Source organism: Phascolarctos cinereus, unplaced genomic scaffold (genome assembly GCF_003287225.1).
Source record: "Phascolarctos cinereus isolate Bilbo 61053 unplaced genomic scaffold, phaCin_HiC Scaffold_8;HRSCAF=390, whole genome shotgun sequence".
NCBI classification, from domain to species: domain Eukaryota; kingdom Metazoa; phylum Chordata; class Mammalia; order Diprotodontia; family Phascolarctidae; genus Phascolarctos; species Phascolarctos cinereus.
The window spans coordinates 67,120,545-67,128,033 of NW_027556291.1; the positions used below are offsets into that span (position 1 = coordinate 67,120,545).

General features: G+C 37.3%; 1 long non-coding RNA gene across 4 annotated transcripts in view; it reads right to left on the bottom strand.

Annotated features, from left to right (window-relative positions):
- The window catches only part of LOC110203312 (uncharacterized), a 128,244-nt gene that overhangs the window by 31,947 nt on the left and 88,808 nt on the right, over positions 1-7,489 (bottom strand). For 2 of the 4 annotated variants that reach the window (XR_002322926.2, XR_002322933.2), the window contains one exon: positions 4,864-6,814. The exons of the other annotated variants lie outside the window; for them this stretch is intronic. This is a non-coding gene — a long non-coding RNA (uncharacterized LOC110203312). Of the gene's footprint in view, positions 1-4,863; positions 6,815-7,489 lie in introns of those variants that run through there. 4 annotated transcript variants of the gene reach the window in all.

Below are 7,489 nucleotides of genomic sequence, written 5' to 3' on the forward strand. Positions count from 1 at the left end.
TCATGATCTTTCCCCCTAAACCTTCTTTCCCTCCTACTTTTGCTGCTACTATCTAGGATAATGTCATCCTGGACTCCTAACTCTCTCTCACCCTCTAGATCCAAGATCTTGTTGATTTCATCTCTACAATATCTCTCTAATACATCTCTTCTCCTCTGACACTGCCACCACTTTAGTTCAGGCCCTTATCACCTCATCCTGGGTCTATTACAATAGTTGCTGGTGGGTCTGCCTGCCTCAAGTCTTCCCCACTCCACATCATCCTCCTTTCAGCCACCAAAGAGATCTTCCTAAAGCATAGGTCTCTGACCATGTCACTCCTCTACTTGATAAACTCATGGCTCCCTATTGCCTCCAGGATCAAATGCAAAATGCTCGGTTTGGCATTCAAAGCCTTCATAACCTAGTTCCCTCTCACCTTCCCAACTGTCTTACATCTCACTCCCTAGCAGGTACTCTCAATCCAAGTGACACTTGCCTCCTTGTAACACAAACAAGATACTCTATCTCTCAGTTCCTGATGTTTTCTGTCTGTCCTCCATGACTCAAATCGTCTTCTTCCTCAACTCTGCCCACTGACCTGCCTGGATTCCTTTAAATTCCACTTAAAATCCTATCATTTACAGTAATCCATTCCCAACCCCTCTTCATTCTAGTTGCCTTTCCTCTAATCCTTTGCTTGCATGTTGTCTCCCCAATTAGACTGTAAACTCTTTGAGGGCAGGGACTCTAGTCTCTTTTTGTATCCTCAGCACCTAGTACCCGTGCCTGGCACATCATAGGTACTTAATAACTGCTTATTGATTTGTTGATTAGCAATACAGTTATTTGAGGGCACAAATTCTTTCTCTGTAGAATTCCATGTACTTTTTTTCAATGAATACTAACCTTTTGTTAACAGCAATATTGATATCTATAGCAGCCTTAATCCTTCAAGACACTCCATACATTAATGTGTCATTGATTCTTTTTTCTTTTCTTTTTCCTTCTCCTTCCTTTTCTTTCTCAAATTAAGCACTGTATGTTCATCTCTTTGTGTGATATAAGACATGAGTTTTAATTGAGAGGATCACCATTGTGCTAATATCAAATATACTGAAATATAGGTGGCCTCTCATACCCTAAATATACTTTGTCATGATAATTTGCTTGTCCTTCCTCATTAGTTGTAATTCTGTGTACAGAAACAAAATTTATTTTCAGCAAAGATGTTGGATTTTCTCAGAACCATCTGAGCTCTGGTAATCTATATTCTAAGAGCCATCTCCCCTCTGAAACTGTGTGGCTTTGTAGCCAAGGCTAGTCCTGAAATGGTATGTTCTAAGGCCTTTGCTGGTTCTGCCATTCCTTGTGCTGACATTCTCTTCTCTATAGTTTCTCTCAGATCTTACATTCTATATGCTATATTCCATATTCAATTTATATTCTATATTCCCATGGCATCAGACAATTTTTGTTCTCTGACTCCAACTGTCTCTCATTTTGTGTGTTCCAAAGTCCTTCCTCCCAAGTCTGATATTCCAGGTCAGAAGTCCCAGGTAGCTCAGGCCTCACTGATCCTAAATTACCTCCAAGCTCTCACACATTCTATATTGGACATACGTTCTCAAGTCTCATATTCTGGCTTCCATGTAACCTGCCAGTTCTGATATTCAGAGCCTCGACTGCCATCCCAAGCCTTGAACATCTCCTTTGTAAGCTCTAGCCATCCTCCAGTGTTCTCTTGGAAGGCACCTCCAAGGCAGATGTTGTATAGGAGCATCCCACCCTAGTTATTTTATGTTCGAAAGCCTTCCCATCCTCTCATATTCATGGGTCTTTTTTTCCCCCTTTTCACTTAGTTTTTATATGGTAAATGACCCATGTATATTAGAAATATAATCATTTCTCATCTGGCTGCCTTACTTTGGGACCTGATTTCTCCATCATGCCTTTGGGAGCTCATTATTGGGACCACCTTATCATCCTGTGAGATCTCATCCATCTTGGTCCTCCACCTCTGCCTCATTGGAGCAATGGGTCCTAAACTCCAAACCTCCATTTAAGGAGGAGCCATCTCACCTGGCTGCATTACTTTGGGATTATCTGATTGACTTTACCACACCCCAGGGGCTGGTACCTCCCCTCCCAAGCTGCCTCCAATCCCCTTTTATGGGCTTTTCAGCTTCCTTTTATGTTTTATCTTCCCTCATTAGATTATAAACTCCCAGAGGATTGAGACTGTCTTTCTCTTTTTGTATTTGCATCCCTGGAGTTTAGCACTGTAAATCAGTGTTTGTTGCCTACTGGCTAAGAGCACAAATTGTTTCTTTTGTGAAACTTGATTACTTACCTTATTTTTTTTTTCCATAAATACACCCAATTCATCAACAACAACAACAATAATATGTATAGCAGCCTGCTCCCCTTGAAAACACTGCATATGTTAACTTTTCTGCTCATTTATTTTTCATTTCATTGTTTTTTGATTCCAGATTGGACACTGCATATTTAAATTTCTGTTGTGATTCAAGATAGGAATTTTAATTTGGAGGATCACCATTGTGATTCCAGATATTATATTAAAATATATGTTGAATATTACATAATAAACATACTTTTTAAATGTTTTTAAAATTTAACTTGCCTTTCCCACAACCTGGACATTTGAACAAGACTCCTTCCCAGCAATGATATTTGATGTTCTCAGAACCATTTGTGATCTGATGATCTTTGTTTTAAGAGCCCTCCCAGCTTTGACACTGTGGTTTTATGGCCATTGCTGGTCCTGCAATTATATGTTCTAAGGGCTTTTCTGGCACTGCTATCCCTTCTATGCCTTGCTAGTTCTGAGCCTCTTTTCTATGAATTTGCCCAGGCCTTACATTCTGTGTGCTCTCATTCCATAGAATCAATTTCTCTGACAAGTTCTCTGACTGCCCTCCACTCTCTATGTGCTAAAGTCTCTCCCAAGTGGGATCTTCTAAGTTGGAGGCTCTAGCTCAGGCCCCACTAATTCTACATTGCCTCCAAGCTCAGACATTCTATGTTGTACATACCTTCTCAAGGTATCATTCTGGTTTCTCTGTCAACTCCCAGTTCTGACATTTTAAGCCTGGACTGCCATCCCATCACTGAAATTCTCCATTCTAAGCTCTGGCTAGAATTCTCCAATATGTTCTCCTGAAAGGCAACTCCAAGCCAGACATTCTATTTTCTTTTCCTTTTTTTTTTTTAAATTCAGTTTTATTTTCAGTTTCAATTTTTTCCCTCCCCTCCACCCTCTCCTCCGCCCAATGAGAAGGTAAAAAATACAAAACCTTTTACAAATATGAAGTCAATGAAAACAAATTTCTGCCTTGCCTTAGCCATGTTCTGGAAAAAAAAAACAACACATACACACAAGAAAAAGAAATAAAGAGGAAAAAAAATCTGCTTCAATCTATACTGAGTCCATCAGTTTTCTATCTGGAGCTGGATATCATGTTTCATCATGAGTCCTTTGGAATTGTGGTGGGTTATTGTGTTGATCAGTTACTAAGTCTTTCACAGTTGATTATCTTTATGAAATTGCTGTTACTTTGTATATTGCTCTCCTGGTTCTGTGACTTCACTTCGCATCTATTCCTTGAAGTCTTCCCAGGTTTCTGTGAAACCGTTCCCTTCATTTCTTACAAGCACCACAGTATTCCAATTCTTTGCCACCATAAAGAGCTGCTATAAATATTTTTTAGTACATATGGGTCATTTTCCTTTTTCTTTGATTTCTTTGTGGTATAGACCCAATTGTAGCACTGCTAGGTCAAAGGGCATGCACAGTTTAATAGCTTAGAGTCTTGGAGTAGTTCCACCATTATTATGTAATGGTTTTGTCACATCCCCTCCAGCACTGTCATTATTTTTTTGTTATCTTAGCCAGTCTTATGGATGTGAAGTGGTGCCTCAGAGTTATTTTCATATGCATTTTTCTAATTATTAGTGGTTTAGAGTATTTTTTTTCTTATGTCTATTTATATCTTTGATGTCTTCCTCTGGAAACTGCCTGACCATTTAACAATGGGGGGGATGACTCTTATTTTTATAAGTTTGGCTCAGTTCCCTATATATTTGAGAAATGAGACTTTTATCAGAGAAACTTGCTGCACAGATCTCCCCCCGACAAGTTTCCCGTTTTTCTTCTAATTTTAGCTGCATTGGCTTTGTTTGTGCAAAAACTTTTTAAACTTGATGTAATCAAAAGTATCCATTTTACCTCCTGGGAACCTGGCTTTCTCTTGTCTGGTCATGAACTCTTCCCTTATCCAAAGATCTAACAGGTAATTTTTTCCATGCTCCCCTAATTTATGTTATCATACTTTATGTCTAAATCATGTACCCATATGGAGTGTATGTTGTATATGATGGGAGATGTTGGATTATGCCTAGTTCCTGTCTGACTACTTTCCAGTTTTCTCAGCAGTTTTTGTCAAATAATGAATTTTTGCCTTAATAGCTAGGATCTTTGGGTTTATCAAACACTAGATACTGTGCTCATTTGCTTCTGTACGTTGTATATCTAATCTGTTCCTCTGATTAAAAACTCTATTTCATATCTTGTTTTGATGATTACAGCTTTGTAATGTAATTTGAGATCGTACTTTTGAGCCCCCTTCCTTCTGATTTTTTCATTGATTCCCTTAATGTTCTTGACCTTTTCCTTCTCCAGATGAATTTTATTAGTTTTTCTAGCTCTATAAAATAATTCTTGGTAGATTGATTGGTATGGCACCAAGGAAATTAATTTAGGTAGTATTGTCATTTTTATTATATTGGGTTAGCTTACCCACTAACAGTATTTCTCCAGTCATTTAAATGTCTGCATAAAAAGCATTTTGTAATTGTGTTTATATAGTTCGTGTGTGTGTGTGTGTGTGTGTGTGTGTGTGTGTGTATGCGTGCATGTGCACGTGTTGGCCAGTAGACTCTCAAGTATTTCATATTGTCTGTAGTTATTTTAAATGGAATTTCTCTATCTTTTCCTGCTGAGTTTTTGTTGGTATTATATAGAAATGTTTATATTTAATGAATATTGAACTAGCCATGTATTCTTGGTATATATACATCCAGTCTATTTTTACTTTGCCCTAGGATTCTAAGATGTCAGTGCAGTTTTCCTTTATAATTCCTTAAAATACTCTATCTATTGCGCCACCTTTTAAAAATCAAATTAACCAATGGCTTATCTCTTAATTTTTTAATAACTAAAAAAAGCTCCTAGTTTTATATGTTAGATCAATTTTTTTAACGTTCAGTTTTATTAGTTTCTCCTTCGATTTTCAGAATTACTGTTTTGATGTTTATTTGGGGTTTTTAAATTTTTGGTTTTCTAGGGTGTTTTTGTTTTTGTTGTTGGATGCCTCATACTTTGATCTGTCTGCTCTTTTCCTCTTTTATTGCTATAAGCATTGAGTTATAAATTTCCCCCTGAATACTGCTTTGACTGCATCCCACAAATTTTGGTATGTTGTCTCATGGTTGTCATCTTTAATGAAATTACTGATTATTTCTATGATTTATTATTTGACCCACTCATTCTTTAGGATTAGCTTATTTAGTTTCCAATTAATTTTAATCTATGCTTCAAAGGCTCCTTATGGGATGTAGTTTTTGTTTTGGGATTTCTTTTAGGATGTGATGTGAATTGCTTTTTCAATTTTTACTTTGCATTAAGATTCTAAGATGTCCATGCAGTTTTCCTGTATAATTTCTTAAAATATGACCTGTAGAGACTTCTTTTCATTTTGTTCAGAGCTTTCAGGTATTCCAGTGGTTTTTAAATTGTCTCTTTTTAATCTGTTTTCCAGGTCAGTTGTTTTTCATACGAAATATTTTACATTTTCCTTTTCTTCTTCTTTTTAGTTTTTTTTTAAATTTTGTTTTACTGTTTCTTGATGTTTCTGGTGTAATTAGCTTCTACTCGGTCAGTTTTAATTTTTAAGATCTTACCTTCAGTAAGGTTGTGTACCTCTTTTACCATTGGGAAGATTCTGGCTTAAAAGAAATTATTTCCTTCAATATTTTTTGTACTTCTTTTACTAAAGTTTTTTTTCATAATTTTCTTGCATAGCTCCTGTTTCCCAATTTTTCCTCTTCTTCTCTTATTTGATTTTTAAAATAATTTTGTTTACTCTGTTTTTAAAAATCTCTTTCTTTAACTCTTCTAGGAATTCTTGTTGGACTTATTTATCTGCATTTTCTTTGAGTCTTTACTTACAGATGTTTTCAAGTCATTGTCTTCTTCCCACTTTTGTTTCTTGAGCTTCCCTGTCCCTACGGTAGCTGTTTAGAGTCAGGTTCTTCTTCTTCTTGATTGCTCATTTTTTCAGCCTATTTCTTGAGTTTGGACTTGTTAGAGTTGGGCTCTGCTCACTTCCAGGGTGAATGACTGGCCTGAGCTTCTGTCTTGTATGTCCTTCTATTGCTTTCACAGTTCAATCTAGGGACCTAAAACTTTTCAGTGCTTCGAAAGTGGTGTGATCTGGGGAGAGAGAGGTGTGGTCACTGCCCTTCTTGTCTATGCTCTGACAGGGTTTGGATCCATTGGCTTGTGTGTGATTTGAGTGTGTGTGGATTGCTGTTCAATTCAGTCTCAGCCCACTGAGAGGTTCTGCAGGTTCAGAGCCACTGAACTGCTGGTTCGCTCTTGGTTTTCATCCCCTAGATCTGACACTGCAGGCTTATGTGTGGGGTCCTTTAAAATGTTGTGTGAATTTATTTTTTTATCAGTTATTTTTCTTCTTTCATTGCTTTCCTTTTTAGTCCAGATGAGGCACTGCATATTCAAATTTCATTTTGGCTGTGTGATTCAGGACATGAGTTTTAATTCAGAGGATTACCATTATGCTTATAGATATTATATTGACATATATGCTGCATTTCAAACCATAAATATATTTCTAAATGTTTTAAAATTTAACTTACCATTCCCATAACATGGACCTCTGAGCATATAAACAAGACTCCTTCTCAGCAATGATAATGTGTGCTCTTAGGCCAATTGGAGCTCTGCTAAGCTATGTTTTAAGAGCATTTTCAGATCTGACACTGTGTAGTTTTGTCCAAAGCTAATCCTGATATTCTGTGTTCTCTAGATTTTTTGGCTCTGCTATCCTTTCCTCTAAGTGCCCTGCCTGCTCTCACATTCTGTTCTCTCCGACTTCTCCCAGGCCCTCCATCCTATGTGCTCAGATCCCATATAATCAGACAATTTCTGTTCTCTGGCTCTGATTATCACTACCTTTCTGTGATCTAAAGTCCCTCCCATGTTTGATATTCCAGGTTCTAGATCCCCTGCAGGCTCAAACAATCTTGGGTCCGAGTTGTCTCCAAGATCATTATACATTCTCTCTACTCTCTCAGGTCTGATATTTTGGCTTTCAGGTCAATTCCTGCTTTTTACACTTAGAACTGGGACCGCTTTCCCAGCACTGGAAATCTCTATCTAACTTCCAGGATATTCTCTTGAAAGGCA